Here is a 10,027-nt window from a genome sequence, read left to right as displayed (position 1 = left end):
GGCCAAAATGAAATCCAGAACACAAGTATAAGCAGTAGCAGCTCAAATCTTGAAGAAGATGGTGCTTCTTCTGCTATTCCCTTGCTTGCTTGTATTGCCTGCACTCCCTCTCTCTTATTGATACACAATATAATTAACAACATAGCAACCATGAACCCTCCTCCCCCACCTCTCTATGTTGAGCTTTTTTTTTTCAAAATTCATGCAAATTATAAAAAGAAAATTTTTAAATCATACATGTAACAGCCCGAAAACCGAACTGCTACCGGCACTAGAATCCAGATCGACTTAAGGTCGCCGGGACCCGTAGTAAGCCTGCTATCCTGTCTGTGTACTTGTGAAATCCCATACATGATCATACTTTTTCTGTCAAACCATTAAACTTGTTCTTTCCTCCAGGGCTTAGCCTGTGCATGCACTGTTTCTGCTCTCTCTTATCCTTCTCGAAGCGGATAAACTCATAATGTTAAGCCTGGTTTTCTCATATACATCAACAAATAAAAGATACATAAATAAACTGATCATGTATATACAACTGGGGATTACTCTAACTAATCAAGCACAATTCTATACATCTTATTACACCACTACAATCTCTTTACATATACATGTCCACACTAGCTATTACATAACTCTTCTTCCATACCCTGCTGAACTCCCTCTGGACTCTGAACCTGCAAACCTGGGGAATAGGGGAGAGGGATGAGCTATACAAGCCCAATGAGCAGAACTATATAAACCATAAGTTGAAAACATGATATCATGGAATGCACTACAGCACATCATCTCAGGGATAGACATGACCACCAACAATCTCACTGAAAGGATGCCTGGCCTAGCCAGGTCTGACAACCTCAATCTGCCTGGCCCGGCCAGGTCTTACACTCTGTCTGCCTGGCCCAGCCAGGTCTTACTATCTCTGCTGCCTGATCTAGTCAGGTCTTACCTACAGATGGCTGCCTGGCCCGGCCAGGTCTTATAACAGAGTTTGAGCTATTGGAGTCGCCTTGGTCTATCCACAGCCTCATACACATCGTATATGCAATGCGTCAACTTCGTGCAACTAATGCAAACACCCTAATATCCTCTTATGATGCATGACATATGCTCAAAATATTTTAGTTCTGAAAAGAGAAGTTCCACTCACCTCTGGCTGACTCTGTACTAACTCTGCAGGTTCTGAAACAGTGCTCACTGCTGCTCTCTGGGGTTCCTCTGGTCCGTTCCTACACAGGTGGACTCAAATGAGGGACCAAACTAACTCAAGAACATCGCTCAAAAACTCCCCAAAAACCCTCTATAAGATCCCCAAACAATCACATAAAACATGCAAAAGAAAGCTGGACAGGGCATGTTCGGCGGCAGGTTCGGCGGCCGAAACCCCTCTCCAGAGACGAAACTCATGCATGTTCGGCGGCACCTTCGGCGGCCGAAAGTCTCGTCCAGAGACGAAACTCAACCTTCGGCGGCACTTTCGGCGGCCGAACCTTGCCTCCAGAGACGAAAGTCCCAAGTTTCGGGGGCAAGCTTTAGCAGCCGAAACTGCCTCCACAAGGGGTTCGGCGGCCGAACCTTCCTTCGGCGGCCGAACCTGGTTTTGCCCGCTGGGCAGAACCCTGCTCTGTTTCATGCAAACCTTTCCCCCAAACTTACCTAACATGTATATCAACTACTCCCAACTAGCACATACCATAAAACATGCATAAAAGGGCCTAAAACTCTCTTATAACCCCAAGAAACATAGCAAACAACACTTAAACATGCTTAACCACAAAATCATGCAAAACCTCAACTAACACCCTATTCATGCATACTATTCATCCAACTCCCCGAAAACCTTCAAAAATCAGTAAAAGAGATTCTGGATCTTGACTTTACCTCTTCCAAACAAGAGATCAAGTGATCCGAACGTGGAGATATGAAGAAAACCTCTTCCAAAGCTCCAAACTTCCAAACTTGCTAGTTTTGCTCAAAACCTTCAAAACACACCAAAACTCTTAAAACCCTTGAAAGATTTGGTGAAAAACATGAAAAATATGAAAGTCAACTTGGGAGAGGCTGGAACTCACCTCTGGCTGCAAGTGGAGGAGAAATATCCTCCTTCCACCGACCTTTGGCCCTTAATTAGGTGGCTGGCCAGACCACCTTCGGCAGCCGAACGTGAATCCGAAACCATGCAATGTTCGGCGGCCGAAAGTGACCTTCGGCGGCCGAACCTTTGCATTTCTCCCTTATTGCTTTTCTTTCAAAACTCATTTCCTTTCACACTTGAAAACATTCAAAACTCTTAAAACACACATGAAAACATATGTCTTATCCTTCTCGAGGGTTTCGACACCCGAGATTTCACCAGACGACAGGAATTCCGAGGCCGAACTCGAGCCGGGTATTACATTCTTCCCCCCTTAAGAACATTTGTCCTCGAATGTTCCTCAAACAACGAAATACAAAAACACATAAACACATTGCAAAGGGGAAAACTAGTACTAACCTCAAAACAGATATGGGTATTGCTGGAGCATGGACTCCCGTGTCTCCCAGGTGCACTCTTCTAGGTTATGGTGGTTCCACAGGACTTTCACCATCGGTATCTCCTTGTTTCTCAGCTTTCGAATCTGGGTGTCAATGATCCGCACTAGCTGCTCGACATAGGTGAGATCGCTTAAGATTTCCACCTCAGGCTCACTAAGAACCTTCTTTGGATCTGACACAAACTTTCTCAACATCGAAACATGAAATACCGGGTGAATTCGTTCCATCGATGCAGGTAAATCCAGCTTATACGACACAGGCCCGATCTTCTGCAAGATCTCAAAGGGACCTATGTACCGTGGAGCCAATTTACCCTTCTTTCCAAAGCGAACCACTCCTTTCATTGGAGACACTTTCAGTAAGACCATATCCCCCTCCTGGAACTCTATCTGCTTCCTACGGATGTCTGCATAGCTTTTCTGCCTGCTTACAGCTGTTCTGATCCTCTCTCTGATCATAGGCACCAACTTGCTGGTAATCTCAACTAACTCTGGCCCTGTAAGAGCCTTCTCTCCTACCTCTTCCCAACAAACAGGTGTTCTGCACTTCCTCCCATACAGAGCTTCATAAGGAGCCATCCCTATGCTAGCATGATGGCTGTTGTTGTAGGCAAACTCCACCAGAGGTAGATACTGCCTCCAAGAACCGCCAAAGTCTAACACACACATTCTCAGCATATCTTCTATGGTCTGGATGGTCCTCTCTGACTGACCGTCTGTCTGTGGATGGAAAGCAGTGCTGAAATCCAATCTTGTACCCATAGCAGCTTGCAGACTCCGCCAAAACCTGGAGGTGAACTGCGGTCCTCTATCTGATACTATCGACACTGAAACTCCATGCAGTTTGACTATCTCTTCTATATAGACCTGCGCCAACTTGTCCACAGAATAGTTGCTCCTAACTGGAATGAAGTGAGCAGATTTTTTCAATCTGTCCACAATCACCCATAAGGAGTCTAGCCTGTTGGACGTCGCCGGTAAACCCACTACAAAATCCATAGCGATGTTCTCCCATTTCCACTCTGGAATCGGCAGTGGGTTAAGCATTCCAGCCGGCTTCTGGTGTTCTAGCTTCATCCTTTGACATGTCTCGCAGGCTGACACAAACTGTGCCACTTCCCTCTTCATCGATGGCCACCAATACACCCTTCTCAGGTCTTGATACATCTTGGTGGCTCCAGGGTGAACGCTATACCTCGCACTATGAGCTTCCCTCATAATGTCTTCCTTCAAACTGTTATCATCTGGTACACATAATCTCTTACCGTGACGAAGAATTCCCTCACTGTCAAATCTGAACTCTGCACTGTTGCCAGACTGAACAGTCCTGGCAATCTTCACTAACTCAGGATCTTCGTGCTGTTTCAGAGCCACTTGCTCTAAAAACACTGGTGTAACTCTCATCTGTGCAATCAAAGCACCTGTACCAGATAACTGCAACTGTAGCCCTTCATCCATGAGTCTGTAAAAGTCCTTCACCACCGATCTTCTCTCTACTGCAATGTGGGATAAACTGCCAAGTGACTTCCGGCTTAAAGCATCAGCTACAACATTAGCCTTACCCGGATGATATTGGATCTTACAATCGTAATCACTGAGCAATTCTACCCACCGTCTCTGCCTCAAGTTTAACTCTCTCTGACTCAAGATGTGCTGCAGGCTCTTATGATCCGTATAGATCTCACACTTTACCCCATAGAGGTAATGCCTCCACATCTTAAGTGCAAAGATAACAGCTGCCATCTCAAGATCGTGTGTCGGATAGTTCAGCTCGTGCCTCTTCAGCTGTCTAGAAGCATAAGCTATCACTCTGTCTTTCTGCATTAACACACAACCTAATCCCACTCGGGATGCATCATAGAACACTGTGAAAGCATCATCACTGTTCGGCAGAGCTAACACCGGTGCTGAAGTCAACCGTCTCTTCAACTCTTCAAAACTCTCATCACAATCCTCTGCCCTTACGAACTTCTGATTCTTCCTAGTCAGTCTGGTCATAGGAGCAGCTAGCTTTGAAAAGTCCTGAACGAGCCTCCGATAGTAGCCTGCCAAACCCAGAAAACTCTTGATCTCTGTCACTGTCGTGGGTGTAGGCCAATTGGCTACTGCCTCTACCTTCTTGGGATCTACTGATATTCCTTCCTCTGATACTACATGTCCCAAAAAGGCAATGCTCCTGAGCCAGAACTCGCACTTGGAGAACTTGGCATACAAGCCACGCTCTCTCAAAGTTTGCAAAACTACCCTCAGATGCTGGGCATGCTCCTCCGCATTCCTGGAGTACACCAAGATGTCATCTATAAAGACGATCACAAAACGATCTAAGTACTCCCTGAAAACCCTATTCATAAGATTCATGAATGCTGCAGGGGCATTAGTCAACCCGAACGGCATCACTAGGAACTCATAATGCCCATATCTAGTTCTGAAAGCAGTCTTGGCTACATCTCCTTCCCTAATCTTCAACTGGTGGTATCCGGATCTCAGATCTATCTTAGAAAAACAACCTGCTCCTGTAAGTTGGTCGAACAGATCATCGATCCTGGGAAAAGGATACTTGTTTTTGATAGTGACTTTGTTCAACTGTCTGTAGTCGACACAAAGTCTAAGAGGTCCATCCTTCTTTCTGACAAATAATACTGGAGCACCCCAAGGTGAGGTACTCGGGCGGATGAAACCCTTAGCTACCAAATCCTGTAACTGCTCTTTCAACTCTCTCAACTCTGCTGGTGCCATCCTGTAGGGAGGAATAGAGATCGGTCTGGTACCGGGCATCAACTCTATCTCGAACTCTATGTCCCTATCAGGTGGTAGTCCTGGAAGCTCTTCAGGAAACACATCTGGGAATTCTCTAACAACTGGTATTGAGGATGGTTCCCTAACCCGACTGTCTAGCTCTCTCACCCGACTGTCTAGCTCTCTCACATAAGCTAGGAACCCCTGACACCCCTTCCTTAACATCCTACGAGCCTGGAGGGCTGATATCAAACCCCTAGGTGTCCCTCTCTTGTCTCCTCTGAAGACACACTCTGACCCATCCTGGTCTCTGAGACTCACTACCTTGTCCCTGCAGTGCAATGTAGCACTATAGGTAGATAACCAATCCATCCCTAGAATGACATCAAAATCTGTCAACTCTAGAACCACAAGGTCAGCTGGAAGGCATCTATCCTCTATAAACATTGGACTGAACTGACAGACTGACTCTGCCAATGATGGGTCACATCTTGGTCCACTGACCCAGATAGGACACTCTAACTCGGATACGATCAACCCCAATCTCTCTGCGGCTCTAGAAGAAATGAAAGAGTGAGAAGCACCGGGGTCCATCAAAGCATACACCTCTGAACACCCAATGATGAGAGTACCTGACACCACGGTGTTCGACGTGTCTGCCTCCTGTTGCGTCATGGTGAAAATCCGTACTGGAGCTGACGGACCTGCACCTCGGGAACCCATCCCTGATGAAGAGGCTGCCCCTCTTCCTCTACCTCTGCCACTGCTTGGTGGACGGGCTGAAGCTGCTGACTGTACGACACTACCTGAGGTCATCTGCTGGGATGGTGCAACCAAAGTCGCCTGAGGACATTCCCGTGCATAATGTCCCTCCTGCCCACATCTATAGCAGGCTGTAGATCCCAACAAACAAGCTCCTCTGTGCGGTCTCCCACACCTATTGCAAACTGGAAGATCTGTGCCTGAGCTGGAGCCGCTACTCATGCCTAGACCCGTCTTAATTCTGTTCCAGAACTTGCCTCTCTTTCCTCTGAATTTATCCCATCTCTTCTTGCTCGCACTTACCGTACTCTGTGAGGAGGAACCTGGTTTAGCACCAGAAGACTGTGCCTTTGACTGCTTGACTACTCCCTGACTTATGGCACTGGCCTCCATCTTTCTAGCAGCATCCACAATGGAGTGGAAACTCTCCTTCTCCGCGTGGAGAATCAAAGAGAAATACCTGGGATGGAGCCTCGTGGCATATCTCTTTGCCTTCTTCTGATCCGTATCATACGCCTGACCCACGTATGGTAACAATTCCAGGAACTTATCTGTATACTCATCAATGCTCATCTCCTCCGTCTGTCTCAACTGTTCGAACTCCACAACCTTTAGCTCCCTGGAACTGTCAGGGAAAGCCCACCCAGCAAATTCATTGGCGAACTCTTCCCATGTCATACTGTCAATTCTAGGGTCCACATAGTTCTTGAACCATTCTCTGGCTTTCTTGCATTTTAATGTGAACCCTGCCATCTCAATGGCTCTACTGTCATCTGCTCCCAACTCACTTGTGATCATTCTGACTGCACTGAGATACTCAAAGGGATCATCTCCCGTATTGAATTTAGGAGCATCCAACTTTAAGTACTCCGTCATCTTCACCTTACTTCCCCCTGAAGAACTAGGTTGTGCTTCGACAACAGGGGCTGCTGGTTCAGGTGGTGGTGGTGGAGGTACTGTTTCTCTAGCTTCAGGCGATGCTAAACTTGGATAAAAAGGTGGGGGTGGATACATGTGATATGGTGGATAAAAGGAAGGATAGGGCATATATGGCATGTAGGGTGGATATGGGGCAAAACTGGAGTAATCCGACATACCTCCCATCGGATCCCCTGGGCCCTGTGGAAAGGGTGGATAGCCAAACCCCGAGGCCTGTGCGCCTCCCTGGGACTCCCCCATACCTTCTTCTGACCTTCCTATACCCATACTTCCATCTCTACTCTGAGCCTCCTCCATAGCAACTCTCTCTTCTTCTGATCTTCCCCCTCTGCCTATTCCTCTTCTACTCTCGTCAGAAGACCTTCGAGGGTCTCTTAACGTTCCCTCCCTGCTTGACCTGTGAGTCCTTGCCCTTGGCAAAGCAGGAGGATGAGCAGTTGTACCCTCACTTTCAGGTGGGACTCCAGTCAATCTTGCGGATCGACGAGTTCCTCGCATCTTAACTCTCACTGAAAAACAACACATAACAGAGCACATAAGCAACACATAGAGGAAAACAACACATGCATCATAGCATTGCACAACATCAGCAGACAGACAGGACTAACATCCTATCCTAGTGGACATGTTTTCCTATTGTGCTTGACCAACTAAACCTCTATGAGCCCAACTCTAGCTATATAGGTCCGACCATGTGAACCTAGGGCTCTGATACCAATCTGTAACAGCCCGAAAACCGAACTGCTACCGGCACTAGGATCCAGATCGACTTAAGGTCACCGGGACCCGTAGTAAGCCTGCTATCCTGTCTGTGTACTTGTGAAATCCTATACATGATCAAACTTTTTCTGTCAAACCATTAAACTTGTTCTTTCCTCTAGGGCTTAGCCTGTGCATGCACTGTTTCTGCTCTCTCTTATCCTTCTCGAAGCGGATAAACTCATAATGTTAAGCCTGGTTTTCTCATATACATCAACAAATAAAAGATACATAAATAAACTGATCATGTATATACAACTGGGGATTACTCTAACTGATCAAGCACAATTCTATACATCGTATTACACCACTACAATCTCTTTACATATACATGTCCACACTAGCTATTACATAACTCTTCTTCCATACCCTGCTGAACTCCCTCTGGACTCTGAACCTGCAAACCTGGGGAATAGGGGAGAGGGATGAGCTATACAAGCCCAATGAGCAGAACTATATAAACCATAAGTTGAAAACATGATCTCATGGAATGCACTACAGCACATCATCTCAGGGATAGACATGACCACCAACAATCTCACTGAAAGGATGCCTGGCCTAGCCAGGTCTGACAACCTCAATCTGCCTGGCCCGGCCAGGTCTTACACTCTGCCTGCCTGGCCCAGCCAGGTCTTACTATCTCTGCTGCCTGATCTAGTCAGGTCTTACCTACAGATGGCTGCCTGGCCCGGCCAGGTCTTATAACAGAGTTTGAGCTATTGGAGTCGCCTTGGTCTATCCACAGCCTCATACACATCGTATATGCAATGCGTCAACTTCGTGCAACTAATGCAAACACCCTAATATCCTCTTATGATGCATGACATATGCTCAAAATATTTTAGTTCTGAAAAGAGAAGTTCCACTCACCTCTGGCTGACTCTGTACTAACTCTGTAGGTTCTGAAACAGTGCTCACTGCTGCTCTCTGGGGTTCCTCTGGTCCGTTCCTACACAGGTGGACTCAAATGAGGGACCAAACTAACTCAAGAACATCGCTCAAAAACTCCCCAAAAACTCTCTACAAGATCCCCAAACAATCACATAAAACATGCAAAAGAAAGCTGGACAGGGCATGTTCGGCAGCAGGTTCGGCGGCCGAAACCCCTCTCCAGAGACGAAACTCATGCATGTTCGGCGGCACCTTCGGCGGCCGAAAGTCTCGTCCAGAGACGAAACTCAACCTTCGGCGGCACTTTCGGCGGCCGAACCTTGCCTCCAGAGACGAAAGTCCCAAGTTTCGGGGGCAAGCCTTGGCAGCCGAAACTGCCTCCACAAGGGGTTCGGCGGCCGAACCTTCCTTCGGCGGCCGAACCTGGTTTTGCCCGCTGGGCAGAACCCTGCTCTGTTTCATGCAAACCTTTCCCCCAAACTTACCCAACATGCATATCAACTACTCCCAACTAGCACATACCATAAAACATGCATAAAAGGGCCTAAAACTCTCTTATAACCCCAAGAAACATAGCAAACAATACTTAAACATGCTTAACCACAAAATCATGCAAAACCTCAACTAACACCCTATTCATGCATACTATTCATCCAACTCCCCGAAAACCTTCAAAAATCAGTAAAAGAGGTTCTGGATCTTGACTTTACCTCTTCCAAACAAGAGATCAAGTGATCCGAACGTGGAGATATGAAGAAAACCTCTTCCAAAGCTCCAAACTTCCAAACTTGCTAGTTTTGCTCAAAACCTTCAAAACACACCAAAACTCTTAAAACCCTTGAAAGATTTGGTGAAAAACATGAAAAACATGAAAGTCAACTTGGGAGAGGCTGGAACTCACCTCTGGCTGCAAGTGGAGGAGAAATATCCTCCTTCCACCGACCTTTGGCCCTTAAATAGGTGGCTGGCCAGACCACCTTCGGCAGCCGAACGTGAATTCGAAACCATGTAATGTTCGGCGGCCGAAAGTGACCTTCGGCGGCCGAACCTTTGCATTTCTCCCTTATTGCTTTTCTTTCAAAACTCATTTCCTTTCACACTTGAAAACATTCAAAACTCTTAAAACACACATGAAAACATATGTCTTACCCTTCTCGAGGGTTCCGACACCCGAGATTCCACCAGACGACAGGAATTCCAAGGCCGAACTCGAGCCGGGTATTACAATACATGCACCCATCGACGTGTTCGGCACTGTAAGTACCGAACCTATTCCCAATGGTCACTTTGTCAACGGTCACATTTCCGTGAGGCTCCAGACTCCTCTATTTATTCAGCAGAACAATTTGAAAAATTATTTCCAAAACATTTTTTGAAAATTTTATTCCTTTGTGAAACAAAGAATTGAG

The sequence above is a fragment of the Manihot esculenta genome, chromosome 13 (genome assembly GCF_001659605.2).
Source record: "Manihot esculenta cultivar AM560-2 chromosome 13, M.esculenta_v8, whole genome shotgun sequence".
Taxonomy (NCBI): Eukaryota; Viridiplantae; Streptophyta; class Magnoliopsida; order Malpighiales; family Euphorbiaceae; genus Manihot; species Manihot esculenta.
This window is presented reverse-complemented; position numbering follows the sequence as displayed.